The sequence below is a fragment of the Eptatretus burgeri genome, chromosome 10, assembly GCF_056783735.1.
Source record: "Eptatretus burgeri isolate ZD-2024b chromosome 10, Ebu_testis_v1, whole genome shotgun sequence".
NCBI lineage: Eukaryota > Metazoa > Chordata > Myxini > Myxiniformes > Myxinidae > Eptatretus > Eptatretus burgeri.
This window is the reverse complement of record NC_140970.1, coordinates 90,858,574-90,873,287: the sequence shown is the minus strand read 5'-3', so window position 1 is coordinate 90,873,287 and position 14,714 is coordinate 90,858,574.

Here is a 14,714-nt window from a genome sequence, read left to right as displayed (position 1 = left end):
AATTGTGATCTGCAGGCGATAAACAGACATACAAAGACAGACAGAACTAGAGGGGGAGCACTCGGTAGAGTGCAAAACCTCCGCCGCCAATACTGCTGGGTCACTTAAGTGAACCTGATATCCTATTTATTGTCGGTCAAAACGGATCAGACTCTACTGAACCACGATAGAATAAACTAAACTAGATCGACGCGCATGTAGAAATGCCAAAAAAAATCGAAATTTTTTGAAAAAAAAGTTGCAAAATTTGTTTCTTTTTTCTCTTACAAATTTTTGGGGGGTTGGAAATCACTTAAAACATGTAGAAATGCAAAAAAAAATCAAATATTTTTCAAATAAAATCAAAAGTTTTTGAAAAAAAAGTTTCAAAATTTTCTAAGTTTTTTTTTCTCTAACAAATATATATTTTTTTTTTGGTTGGAAATCACTTAAAACATGCAGAAATGCAAAAACAAAAATTCAAATATTTTTTCAAAATAGCCATCATAGCAGCCATATTGGGCTTTGGACCAAGTCCAAAATCTAATGGCATGATGATCCTAATGGCATGATGATAAATGATCCTTAGACCATACCAAATTCCCCCACCAAGTTTCGTCGAAATCCGTCCAGGAGTTTTTCCGTAATACTGTTCACAAACAAAGAAACAAACAAACAGGGGTGAAAACAGTAACCTCCGTCCATCTTCGATGGCGGAGGTTAATAACAAAATCGGCTGACCAATATATTTGAAAAATGTTCGGTTTTGCAAGTAACAAGAAAAACACCTCGTGCAGAGCACGCTACTTGCAAAATCCATCAAACAAGATTGACCTCAAAAATAATTGGTGGTTGAATTCAGTGACCTGAAATATAAATCCTCTTCAAATTTCAAGTCAATGGGATGAAAAGTGAGGATTTTATAAATCTCACCCAAGTTGTTGACCTTTGGCCAATGTTGACCTTTTGACCTCAAAAACAATAGGCTTCTTGCTTATGACAAACGCGACCATGTGGTGAAGTTTCGTGAAGATCAGTTGAGAATTGTGACCTGTAGGCCATAAAAAGACAGACAGACAGACAGAATAACAAAATCGACTGACTGACAGGCAGGCAGTTTGACTGCCAGGCAGGCAGGACACAGTAAAAGTATTATGTCACTCCTCTCTGCACATGTGCAATCGGGATGAATTCAAATCCAAGATATGGTAAAACGAAAGACTTGCCATCCTATGTATGTTCTGATTCATGTTAAAAAAATATAACATTCAATGTAAACAGGTTGTTCCTCGGTTTATAAACTGACGATCATAAACTGATACCATGGACAGATGGATCGACGGACGGACCTGAAACCCGCTTTTCGCTTTGCTTGCGTGGGGTTATAAAGAACTAGAGCGAGCGAAGTGGATGGCATGCCATGACAAATCCACATACTCCGCACTTAACTCAAAGTTGAAAATGGCAAAAGGATCCACCAGGAATGATCCAAAATATAATTTTGAGTTAAAACAATTTTTGTCCGTTTTGACCTCTGTGACCTCAAGTGTCCACCTAATGGGGGCAGGACTGGATTTAGACATGTGGTGGCCTCTGGACAGCATTCAGTAGTAGCCCACCCTACCTTAGAATACTAAAAAGGTGACAAGACATATTTACAATCATCCATAAAGTATATTTTTCAAGAACAAAGAATCTGAACTTCTATATAAAATAGAGAATGAGATAAGATGAATATCTTATATCTGTTCCACTAACTACCAACTACCATTCAGGCACTCACAAATACATTTTTCCTTACAATTTGTTTTTTCATGAAATATGTGGAGGCCCCCTGGTTGTGGAGGCCCCTGGGCAACTGCCCAGCTTACCCATGCCTAAATCCGGCCCTGAATGGGGGCATGAACCAGGGGTCAAATGAAAAAAAATCTTTGCAAATTTCATGCTTTCCCGTCCTTCACGAAAAGTATGTGAGCTATCACCGGCACCCTGAGCAAATTACAAATTCCCACTCTGACCAGCAGAGGACATTTTATCAGCGGCACAGCCATGTCCTCAGCCATGCAATGATGCTGCTACCCCACAGCCATACGAATGACGAAGATGAAACGTTATTAATGACGAGGAGATGCTGCTCATGGGTTCGAGTTCAAGTTCTTTCTTTTCTGATTCGTTTGAAGATTATTCATTCCTTTCTGTGGGAAAAGGTTGTTTTGTGGACGAGTTATTTCGTTTGTTCGGTGAATGAGTGTGTGGTTGAATTCACGGTTGCAGGTTCGAATTCCATCCTTTTATCTATTATTATCTAAGGATTAGAAAATACTTCACTTGATTGAGAAATTTGTGTGCAGATTATAAATTGGATCGGGGTTGGTGAGTGGGTTAAACACTGTTTTTTTGTCTGATCAACGGGTTTGCAGGTACGAATCCTTCCTGACCTTTTTACCCATCACTGAAACATTATATAACTAGATGGTATTCATTGAATATTTTACCCCGTGCAGTCTTGAGAAGGACTTTGTGTAAACCAACTCATCTGGCAGCAAATTTGTAATTAAAAAAATTAAATTCAAATCAAATGGAGAACCAAATAAAATCAGTACTGCAATGGAGTCATCAGACGGAACCCGAACAAGAAAAAAAGCAAAGATTAAGTCACCAGGAGGAACCTAGACAGGATTCGGGTTTCAATTGCTACTCCGATACACTCAAACCCATGCAGGTGCAGCCAAGTGAACCTTCGTCAAAAGAAAAAAAAATCAAAAAGAACACAGATTCAAAGAATTAAATAATTATGCCTGCCCGGCCATGCGTCCGATCAGGTTGAAATTTAAAACACATTCCCCATCACCACTAGATAATAATTTTGAATTTTCACGTTGATTGATGCAGCAGTTCAAGAGAGAGAATTAAAAAAAATTATTTCCCTTAAATCCAATATGGCTGCCAAACGATGTGACCTATCAATAATATCTATGAACACCCTGATATCACCAGGGCTTGGGAAACATGTGTGAAGTTTCCCCTCCATCTGTTCAGCCGTTCTGGAGAAGAAGCTTTTAAGAGGTTTTTGGGTAAATCCAATATGGATGCCATCCTTGTGACCTCTGACGTCATAATTATCATTCAAACATTCTTCGTTAGTAGTCGCACCTATGATAAAAGTTTTGTGTCAATCCAACAAGTGGTTGCAGAGAAAAGCATGTACAAGACCGATTGCTCAACCCTGCTTTTCGCTTTACTAGCGCAGGCTAATTACATTTGAAGAAGATGGGCACACAACAAAGTCATAACTAAACTGACACCACTCACTTGCTTTGCTGATGGGGAGGGTGACTTTGACACCCTGCCAAGACAAAAAACATCTGGCAAAGGGTGGATGAACTCCCTTCGGAGCCAATGGCCATCTAGTACGGAGATGGTATCTCCTAAAAAAAACACCCAATGGTGGTAGGAAAATTTATTTTTCCGCCTGACCTAGTTACCCCTTCCTGCACAGTGGTCCTGTGAAGGGGTTTCCTTGTTTCAGGACTAGGTGAATGTTTTGACAGTTTTTCCTCTTCTTCTTTTTCTCTGTAGCCCTTCACATTTAATGGCTCTCAGCCTTGTTTCGGGTGGCTTCAAATAAATAAATAAATAAATAAATAAATATATAAATAACATAACTGTCAAGTTATTTGGGTTGAAAGGTTGAAAGTTTAGTTGTTGAACTGTTTGGGGTTCAAAGATAACAAGGATTACGAACGATCCCAGATGTTTATGACAGCCACTCAGTACATAACAATGGTATTGCCATTTTCACTCCAACTGGATGTGTCGTTTAACTTTCGTGTCAGACGAAGATCAATTTGCATTGCATCTGGAAACGTACATGACATCTCCACCCTTCCATAAAGAAAATAAAAACTAGAACAGCGCATATCTCCACCAGGATGAGCAGTTTACATTGTGCATCCCACTGATGGGCCGGATCCTGATCCGGATCTTCACCAAAATCGAATCAATTCTTCCTTGTCAAACGCCCAACATGTCCACCAAGTTTTGTCCAAACCCGTTCATAACTTTTTGAGATATCCTGCTCACAGACAGATACACAGAGAGACAGACAAACAAGGGTGAAAACATATAAACATACGTCCACCTTCGGTGGTGGAGGTAATAAACAGCAAAACAACAACAAAAAAAACAACAGCCTGTGAGGCTTACTCCCCTAAATATATGTGAGAAAACTTAATGGTTCAAAATGAGTCAGAAGTTTAATCATCCTGCCAGAGCAGGTAGTAAGTAGTACACGTGGTTGGACTAGACACATTGTTTGGTAGTAGGTACTTGTATGATCTCAGTTCCTCACAAGGTGACACAAGAGTAGCTGGTTCCAAAATATCAAATCTCTTGGCAGATTGGCAGTTCCCAATCAGATTGGCAGCGAGCTTACTCCATGGCCTTAACAGTCGGAAGCTCATTCTGAAGCAATGGCTCGGAAACCTGTGACTTTTGGTACATCCCGCATGTTTGACAACTACTGACAATGCAATCAATCAATATCCCACGTTAGGCCAGTATGCGGTCTTTAGTGACAAGTTTGTTCTTCTAATGACCGAAGTGGCCAGAGTGGAGCTTTTGAAGAATTTTGTGTTGTAAACATTTTGTGGATAGCAACTCGCTCTGCCTTGAGAATGAGACCGTTTTCAACCGACAGTACATCGCAACAGCTCCAGAACCTTCTAAGGGGGCTCTGGTGTGTGTCCTTCATGTGCTCAGGCCAACCGATGATGATTACGTCACAAAGTCAACTAAGATCTTGGTTATGGAGCATTTCTTGCTGTCGAAGTCAAACCTTTTCCAACGAAAAATGGACTAGGTCCACACATAGATCTAGCTCATTGCACAGGTGTTCGGATCAGGTTGGCAAGAGAGTCCATGCTCGATGGTGGAGTTATATCCCTGTTTATCAACATCCGATGAAGACATAGAGGTGCCGTGGCAAGCAGCTTCTCCACAATCATTAGCAATGGTTTGTGATCTGTTATCACATGGAAATTGCGACCATACAGGAAGGTATGAAATCATTCCACACCAAAATAGTGTTGCTCGGAATCGGAGAGGGTCTTGCTCACAACAGGTCAGGTCAGGTATAGGAGCATGCACCGGAGCAGCGTGTCACTGCTTCCACTCTCCACCGGTACTCCATCTAGCCATCCCCCAGGCAGATGTCTGGTCCATCCCCCATCTCCTTGACATGGTGATCAACTTTCTGCAATCAAATTTAATGTCAATAGGTTGGAAGTTGTGTGTTCCGATGTTTAAATAAAGGTGGAAAAAGTGTGATTTAATACGGTTTAATTCCAGGCGAGAGGGCAACAAAAGCTGAAAATTTTGAAAGGGGGTGTAAACTTTCTATAGGCACTATACGTAATTCTAGTGCCTTCAGAAAATATTCACACCCCTACTTGACTTTATTTCTTTGTTTTTGTGTTGCAGCCTGAATCTAAAATGGATTAAATTGAGATCTTTTTTGTCAGTGATCTACACATAATAAATATCCCCATCCCACTACGCCATTGAATTAATACCTGGTGGGGTTGACTCATCCTTCAAAGGTTGCCAAAATGAGTACCAGCTTGCTGGGATGATTGAGCCATTCGAGTATCCTGCGTCGGAGTGGCGACCCATCTAGGATTGTGCCCGATAGCCCAGGAGACTGCTTTGGCAGCGCCGATGCTCTTTACAGAGTATAATCCCAATGGATGGATGGATGGATGGATGAAAATTGACAATTTTAGAAATTTTGGCCTAAGTTGACCTTAAAAATAATTGGTGGTTGAATTCAGTCAGCTGAAATGAAAATCCTGTACAAATTTCAAGTCAATCAGATGAAAATTGACAATTTTAGAAATATCGGCCCTATCTTGACCTTTTGGCCTATGTTGACCTCAAAAATAGCTGGTGGTTGAATTTAGTGTCCTGATGTGCAAATCCTGTTCAAATTCCCAGTCAATCGGATGGAAAGTTACAATGTTAGAAATTCAGCCTGTGTTGACCTCAAAAAATAATTGGTGGTTGAATTCATTGACTTGATATGGAAATCCTCTTCAAATTTCAAGTCAATTGGATGAAAATTGAGGATTTTAGAAACTTGGCCTATGTTGACCTTTGGCCCATGTTGACATCAAAAAAATGACCGCTATATTATGTAAAATAGTCATGTAAGATGTGACAAAGTTTTCATTTTCTCCGCTGTAATGGTCTTCGATGTCCGCTTCTAACAAAATGGAGACATGTACAACGTAATGTGACGTACATATGCTACCAATTGCTTAACCCTGCTTTTCGCTTCGTGAGCGCAGGGTAATGAGTAGGTACAATTGTAGACGGCTTATTTGATGCAGAAATAAATTGATTGACTGATGCAATGGATAACATATCCATAAATGATAAATACGCTGCCCTCCGGTGGAAAGCAAGCAGAATTGCATGATTTTTCTGAGATTTGTGGATGATGCAGGTGATTCGTTGAATATGAGCAAAAACAAGCGAAACAGCACAAACAAGAGGGGGAGCACTCGGTAGAGTCAAAACCTCCGCCGCCAATACGGCTGGGTCACTTAAGTGAACCTGATATCCTATTCATTGTAGGTCAAAACGGATCAGACTCTACTGAACCACTATTGAATAAACTAAACTAGATCGACACGCGCATGTAGAAATTCCAAAAAAAAAAATCGAAAATTTTTGAAAAAAAGTTGCAAAATTTCTGGGTTTTTTTCTGTAACAAATTTTGAGGGGGGGTTGGAAATCACTTAAAACATGTAGAAATGCAAAAAAAATTCAAATATTTTTCAAATAAAATCGAATTTTTTTTTTTTAAAGTTGAAAAATTTGTTTTTTTTTCTCTAACAATTTTTTTGGGGGGTTGGAAATAACTTAAAACATGTAGAAATGCAAAAAAAATTCAAATATTTTTTAAATAAAATCGATTTTAAAAAAAAAGTTGCAAAATTTGTTTTTTTTCTCTCTAACAATTTTTTTAGGGTTGGAAATCACTTAAAACATGTAGAAATGCAAAAAAAAATTCAAATATTTTTCAAATAAAATCGAATTTTTTTTGAAAAAAAGTTGCAAAATTTTTTTTTCTCTCTAACAATTTTTTTGGGTTGGAAATCACTTGAAATATGTAGAAATGCAAAAAAAAATTCAAATATTTTTCAAATAAAATGGAATTTTTTTTTTTTTTAAAGTTGAAAAATTTGTTTTTTTTTCTCTAACAATTTTTTTTGGGGGGGTTGGAAATAACTTAAAACATGTAGAAATGCAAAAAAAAATTCAAATATTTTTTAAATAAAATCGATTTTTAAAAAAAAAAGTTGAAAAATTTGTTTTTTTCTCTCTAACAATTTTTTTGGGGTTGGAAATCACTTAAAACATGTAGAAATGCAAAAAAAATTCAAATGTTTTTCAAATAAAATCGAATTTTTTTGGAAAAATAAGTTGCAAATTTTTTTTTCTCTCTCTAACAAATTTTTTTGGGTTGGAAATCACTTGAAATATGTAGAAATGCAAAATAAAATTCAAATATTTTTCAAATAAAATGGAATTTTTTTGGAAAAATAAGTTGCAAAATTTTGTTTTTATTTTTTTATTTTTGTTTTTTTTTTAAGTTTAAAAACAAAAGTTTTTTATTTTTTTTTTTGGACCAAGTCCAAAATCTAATGGCATGATCGTTGGACCATACCTAATCCCCCCACCAAGTTTCGTCGAAATCTGTCAAGGAGTTTTTCCCTAATACTGTTCACAAACAAACAAACAGACAGGGGTGAAAACAGTAACCTCCATCCATCTTCGATGGCGGAGGTTAAATATGTCACGTAGGTGGAATTTGTTTTGAAAGCCATTAATTAGATGTGTTGGCCGATGTATATTCTATGGTTTAGCTCGTTTCAATGCATAGCCTTTGAGATATGAACGCCAACACATTTTGGGCGGATGGACAGACGGACGGACAGACTGACAGACACCAACGTGAATTTCGACGGGTTTTCGTTGAAAACTCAAGAATGCGGAAATGGACGTTGCTGAAATTTGGAACGTATTACATGGACGTACAAAGGATTTACTTTCTGAAACTTGCAGCTGATTTCGTCCAGTCGGACGGATAAGTAGAAGTGAAATTCGTCACCAGTAACATTGTTGAAAAGTGTATTTTGAATAGTGACCATGAGAACCAGGAAGATTATGGTTGCAAGTGAAATTTATACATATTAACTCTGAGGACTGCGGAGAGTTGCAGAAAGTAAGGTTCAAAGTAAAACTTGTTCTTGAATAAACTGTACTTTGAACACAAGAGATTACTGTTTACTTTAGCATGACAAATGTGCACACTCATGTCAAGAATTTTGCATTTTGATGCTGGACTTAAACCATGATTTATCAAACTTAGAGAAATCATACGATATGTTGGAATAACCACAGTGATCAACAATACTTTTCACAATCAATATTCATTAACACTCGAATATTTATCTTTCATGAAGACACTTAACTAATCTAAATACAACAGGAGAAAAATTGTTCTGCTTTCCACTTGCAATTCGCAACTACAAACTTACCATTCTCTTGTCGATCAAGTCTCGTATGGGGTAACTTCCTGTTTCCCCAAGTACCATGCAGTTAGCAGTCCTTTTATTGATATGTAATATTATTTGTTTCAGAACTTTTGATGGAAAATTTAAATATGAGTGGTATTGTAACAACCCCAAACCTCACAACCATGTAATAAAATTGGTATCACTATTCATTTGAAAAGCTAAAACTGAACATCAGGAGGAAGATTCAATCTCCATGCTTTGGGTAAAAAGGAAAACTGTGATCTTTTTACTTGAGATATTTGTTTCAAAGTTAAAAAATACAGCCTAGGTATACATAATCGCTCACAACTTCTATTTTGTCATTGCCGAACATAAAATTCCACAACTGTCCTGGCAACTTGCGAGTTGTGCCAAAACACTAACTCAGCAGTACAGCATCCTCGGTCGGATGTAACCGCAGTTCAATACCTAGCAAGATGACAGGTATTTACATGGGCTTTCAGAAAGGCTTTCAACTCTCGATGGAATCATTCCACGAGCCCATTAGGTGACTGGTGATAGGCTGTGTTTCGGGTTATCCTACTGCCAAGTACACCAGACAGAGGTTGGAAAAGTGCTGATTCAAACTGATGACCTCGGTCTGTGGTTATTGTTGAGGGTGCACCAAACACAGCTACCAAATGTGAGATGAATGCTTGTGCTACCTTCTCTGCTGTCTGGTCAGGGATAGGTATTGCGACCGGCCAATGAGTAAAACAATGCATGTGAGCAGGAATGTATTACTGTCTGATGGAGGTAGAGGTCCAACGAGATCAATGTGAACGTGGTTGAATGTGGCATCTGGTGGAGAAAACATGCCAAGAGGGGATCTGATGTGTCAATGTATTTTGGATCTCTGACATGCCATGCAGGTTCTGCACCAGTCTCCAAAATCATGATTCACTCCCTGCCAGACAAAACACCGAGTCACGAAATGTTGAGTGGCTCTGATGCGAGGGTGAGACAAATTGTGTGGAGTGTCAAAAAACTGCACGTAGATACTCGCTCGGGATGTAAAGGCGAGGATCACCTGTGGAAACCTCACAGACAATCCTACCCTCAAGAAGTGGGGAGTGGTACCTCTATTAACTGGAGTGACATTGGGTTGGTTGCAAGCCTTTGTAGCTCCTCATCGAGCTGTTGTGCTTCAGCTATGGTAGTGAAATCAATGATGTTAGATGCATCCAGATCATTTCCGTCAACTCGGAAGAGTGCATCTGCTGGAGAGTTATTTTCCACTGAGGTTCCTCAAGTCTGTTGTGAACTGGGAGATGAAATCAAGATGTCATACTTCTCTTGGAGAGTGACAATTGGGTCCTGACTTAAGAGCCTAGGTCAATGGCTTGGGTTCCGTATAAATAGAGACTGTCCTTCCTTTTAACATATGTGAAAGTGTTTGACACTGAGGAAGGCTGCCAGAACTTCTCTCCCAAATGTGCTACACCAGGTCTCTGCAGGTTGAACACGCTTTGAGAAAAAGGAGAGCGGTTTCCGGATGCCGTCTTCATTCTGCTGCAAAACTCCTCCTATTCTCACGTCCGATGCATTGACTAAGAGGTAAAGTGGTGCTTCATCCTTGAGAAAGAAGTGTGGCCTCAGCCAACCTCACCTTCACCTCTTCGAAGACAGGCAGTTATTTTTCAACGAGGCTGATCGGCTGATTTGTAGCTCACCTGGAACGTAGTGCCAGTGATCCAGGGAGCTTATGGGATGGCACGTCGCCCATCCGTCCGTCCATCCGTCCGAAAATACTTTCAACTTCTTCTCTGAAACGACACATACAACTTCAATTAAACTACATCACAACGTTCACCACCATGTATGTACCAAAGTTTGTTCATGGCATTAAAAAAAAATCTGGCCCTATGGGGGTCTCCGGTGGGTTGCCCCCAAAATAGGTATCTGCTTTCTTTCCCGAAACGACGCACACAATTCCGATGAAACTTGACCACAACCTTCAACACCCGTGATGTAGAGCGTCAAGGTAAGCGTAGACAAAAGGGAGACCATGGTTGACATCATCGGTCAACCTCTGAAACGTCTGCGCAGAATTACGCAAGCCAAAAGGCATGCGAACAAACTCGTACAGCCCAAAAGGTGTTGTGATGGCTGTTTTATGTATATCAATCGGCTCTACTGGTATCTGATGATATGCTCTGATGAGGACTATCTTGGAGAAAACACGTGCACCTTCGAAGGAGAACGAAAAATCCTGCAAACGGGGAAGTAGATCGCGATCAGGAATGGTGCGTTCATAGAATTCACAGTGGTGACCACATGGCCACCAGTCACCCGGTGACTGCTTCTGTATCGTGCTGCAATTGAAGGTCCACGAGTTACGATGCGGTGAGTGGTCGAGTGCTCGATCTCCCAAACCCCGTATATTGGACGAGCAATCTCTGGGTATTCAATAAGGAGGGTGTCATAACGTGAAGGAGATATAGCTTTCATGAATATGGGGTGTAAGGGGGATGTATGATTGATGATTCCCCGCACAGTGAGGCTGGTCGTGGTGTCAACGAACGACCTTGTGATGTTTGACATCCACTAGCAGGCCAAACTGGTGAACAAAATCAGCCCCGATGATACATGTGGGCAACTCAGCAAACATGATCCAGTGAATCCATAACTCCCCAGGCCTGATCTCGATGTCTATTGACCTCTGGCTCACAGCCAGCAGAGACATGAATATCACTGCCAAGGTAAATGAATCTCTCCGTGACCTCAAAATCTTCACCACAAACAGGTACAGACAAGATAGCAGCATCCAAGGTGTCATTGAAAATTGGATCGTAGTTTTGACCCAGGAAACCCGTAATCCCAGTGGTTCTGACTGCTCATTCAGCACCTCGAGGGCCTCCATAAGAATATCCAGAGTCTCTGCAAAGATGACTGCATCATCTGAGAAATCAAGATAAGAGTTCTTGACATTCCCAAATCATGCACCGCAACTTCATCTCTCCAACATCCTCCACAGAATCCAATTCATACAAGCGCTGAAGTGTATGAGGACTTGCACGCACCCCTGATGAACTCCAGTAACAACTGGAAATATGTCGAAGATGATATCACCACACCTCACAGCAGTCTCTGTACCAGAGCATCGTTCAGAAATCAGATCGATCAGTTTTGGTGGCATCCCACGAAGACCAAGAATCCTCCAGAGGGCATCTTAATTCACCGTATCGAACGCTTTGCAGAGATCAACGTAGGTTGCAAGCAGCCAGTGCCGAAACTCTTGTGTGCGTTTGATGAGGACTCGAAGAGCAAGGATACAATCAATCGTTGACCTCTTTCGTGTGAAGCCCGACTGCTCTGGGCGCTGGTGCTCAAGCACCCTTTCAAGAATTATCCGAGCAAAGACCTTGCCCGGCCGTGAGAGCTGCGTCACTCCACGGTAGTTGTTGCACTCCGGGTGATCACCCTTCCCTTTCCAGAGAGGGACAACAAGGCCACTCCTCCAGTCCAGTTCGGATGATGCCTGTGTTCCAGACAAAGCACAGAACTGCTTGCAACGTCATGAATACAGCATTTCCACCAGACTTGAGAAATTCAACATGGATGCTACAGTTCCCAGGAGCTTTACCCCTTTTCAACCGGTTCACCGCAGCCCGTGTTTCCACAAACGAATGTGGTTCACAGTTGATTGGAGGGTCAGCAATCGGGATAGTAACACGCCTGACATCTAACTCGACAACTGGTGGATCAGCCTGGTACAACCGCTCAAAGAAACCAGCCCAGCGGGCCTTCACTTCAGACTCCTCTGTCAAGAGTCCACCACACTCCGCTCTAACTGCAGTACATCGGCTTGGAGGAACGCAATGCACGAATTCCTCTATAAGCAGGACGAGGATCACTTGACCACAGGTGATGCTCTACGCCTTCACAAATTCCTCACACATAGGCCTCCTTGTCTGTCCGCAAGGCCTCAGCGCACGTTCAGTTTTATGCCTCAACTCTCTGAAGAGCTCAGTTCTGCCGTCAACATTGAGGACGCTGGTCTTGGAGGCACTCCACAACTCCTCAGGATTCCCTAAACACTCAGACATCCAAATCCCCACTCAGCCTGTTGGCAAACTCCTCAGCTACCCTCTCATCCCTGTGCTTGACAACATCCAGCCGAGGCTGGGTTAGTGCCATTTTAGCCATTTGATGTCAAATGAAGAAGATAGCGGGACGTTCGGACCGAACGAGTCAATTCGCACACTCGTCCATTGAACACTGGGTTATTATTAATTTTCTCTTTCAGGTGAACGAAAAAATTCGGTGTGAAGATGGTTAACTAATAGTTTTGGACAATGAGGGTACAAATCCCGTTTTTTGTAACTCATATTTATGGTTAAAAACCGTTTTCTCTCAAGTTTGAAACTCACAGTGGTAAATGTTGTTTGTTTAAAGCGGATTAAATGTTTAATATTTATTATTACTCTTTATTTATTTATTTATTTAAGATTCATTATTACTTTTCATTTATTTATTTATGTAATATTCATTATTACGATTTATTTATTTATTTATTTAAGATTCATTATTACTCTTCATTTATTTATTTATTTAATATTCATTATTACTATTCATTTATTTATTTATTTAATATTCATTATTACTATTCATATATTTATTTAATTATTCATTATTATTATTCATGTATTTATTTATTTAATTATTCATATTACTATTCATTTAATTATTTATTTAATATTCATTGTTACTATTCATTTATTTATTTAATTTTTCATTATTACTATTCATTTATATATTTATTTCATTATTCATTATTACTACTCATTTATTTATTTATTTAATATTCATTATTACTATTCATTTATTTATTTATTTAATATTCATTATTACTATACATTTATTTATTTATTTAATTATTCATTATTACTATTCATTTATATATTTATTTCATTATTCATTATTACTACTCATTTATTTATTTATTTAATATTCATTATTACTATTCATTTATTTATTTATTTAATATTCATTATTACTATACATTTATTTATTTAATTATTCATTATTACTATTCATTTATTTATTTATTTAATATTCATTATTACTATTCATTTATTTATTTATTTAATATTCATTATTACTATTCATTTATTTATTTATTTAATATTCATTTTCCTATTTATTTATTTATTTTTTGAGCAAGGACTTTTGATGGCCCAGGATCTCGATCGGTGCCGAAATGCCTGACTTCTCAGTCAGCCCCTGATGTGTTCAGCTACCAAGTTCCTTGTGGAGCGATTGCCAAGTGGCTTAAGCACTCAATGTACACATGTGCATACCAATGTTCAGCTTCATATGTGGACAGGCCAACCGCCAGTCAGAAGATCGTTTAAATCAGTGACCGAGATGCAAACGGCTACTATTGGTGTGGCATCAGCCAAACATAATAATAGTTATGGATAACCTCCCAAGCCATCAGGCACAAGGTTGCCGAGGCAGTTTCATTGACTAGGGGGACACAATCCTCAACCTTCATTGGCTTGGGGGCACAATCATGCCTGGTGTTGGCCTAATGGTTAGGGTGGTGCGTTTGAGATCCAAGGATCCTGAGTTCAAATCCCACTCGGCTGTTGAATTAATACCAGGTGGGGTTGACTTTGCTTGTCATCCTTCCGAGGTCAACAAAATGAGTGCCAGCTTGCTGGTATCCTGTGTCGGAGTGGCGACCCATCCATGATTGTACCCAATTGCCAAGGAGACTGCTTATGCAGCATCAACGCTCTGCACAGAGTGTGGTCCCGATGGATGGATGGATGGATGGATGGATAGACCAATCTTAATTAAAGCTCAGATTAATCGGATGAAAACTGATTATTTTTCGAAGTTTGACCTTGAGTTGATCTTTGACCTTTTGACCTCAAAAATAGTTGGTTTCCCAATATTTAGTCATGAACTACACAAAATCCTGTTCAAATTCCAAGTCAATCTGACCTGAAGATTACCTTTGACCTCAAAATCAATAGTCTTCAAAGATGAGACTACCTCTACAACTTGGTAAAGTTTCATGACGATCCATTTGGAATTGTGACCTGGAGGCGACCAGGTTTTGATTCCTACCAACCCGAGTTATTCCACGGTAATTTTCTG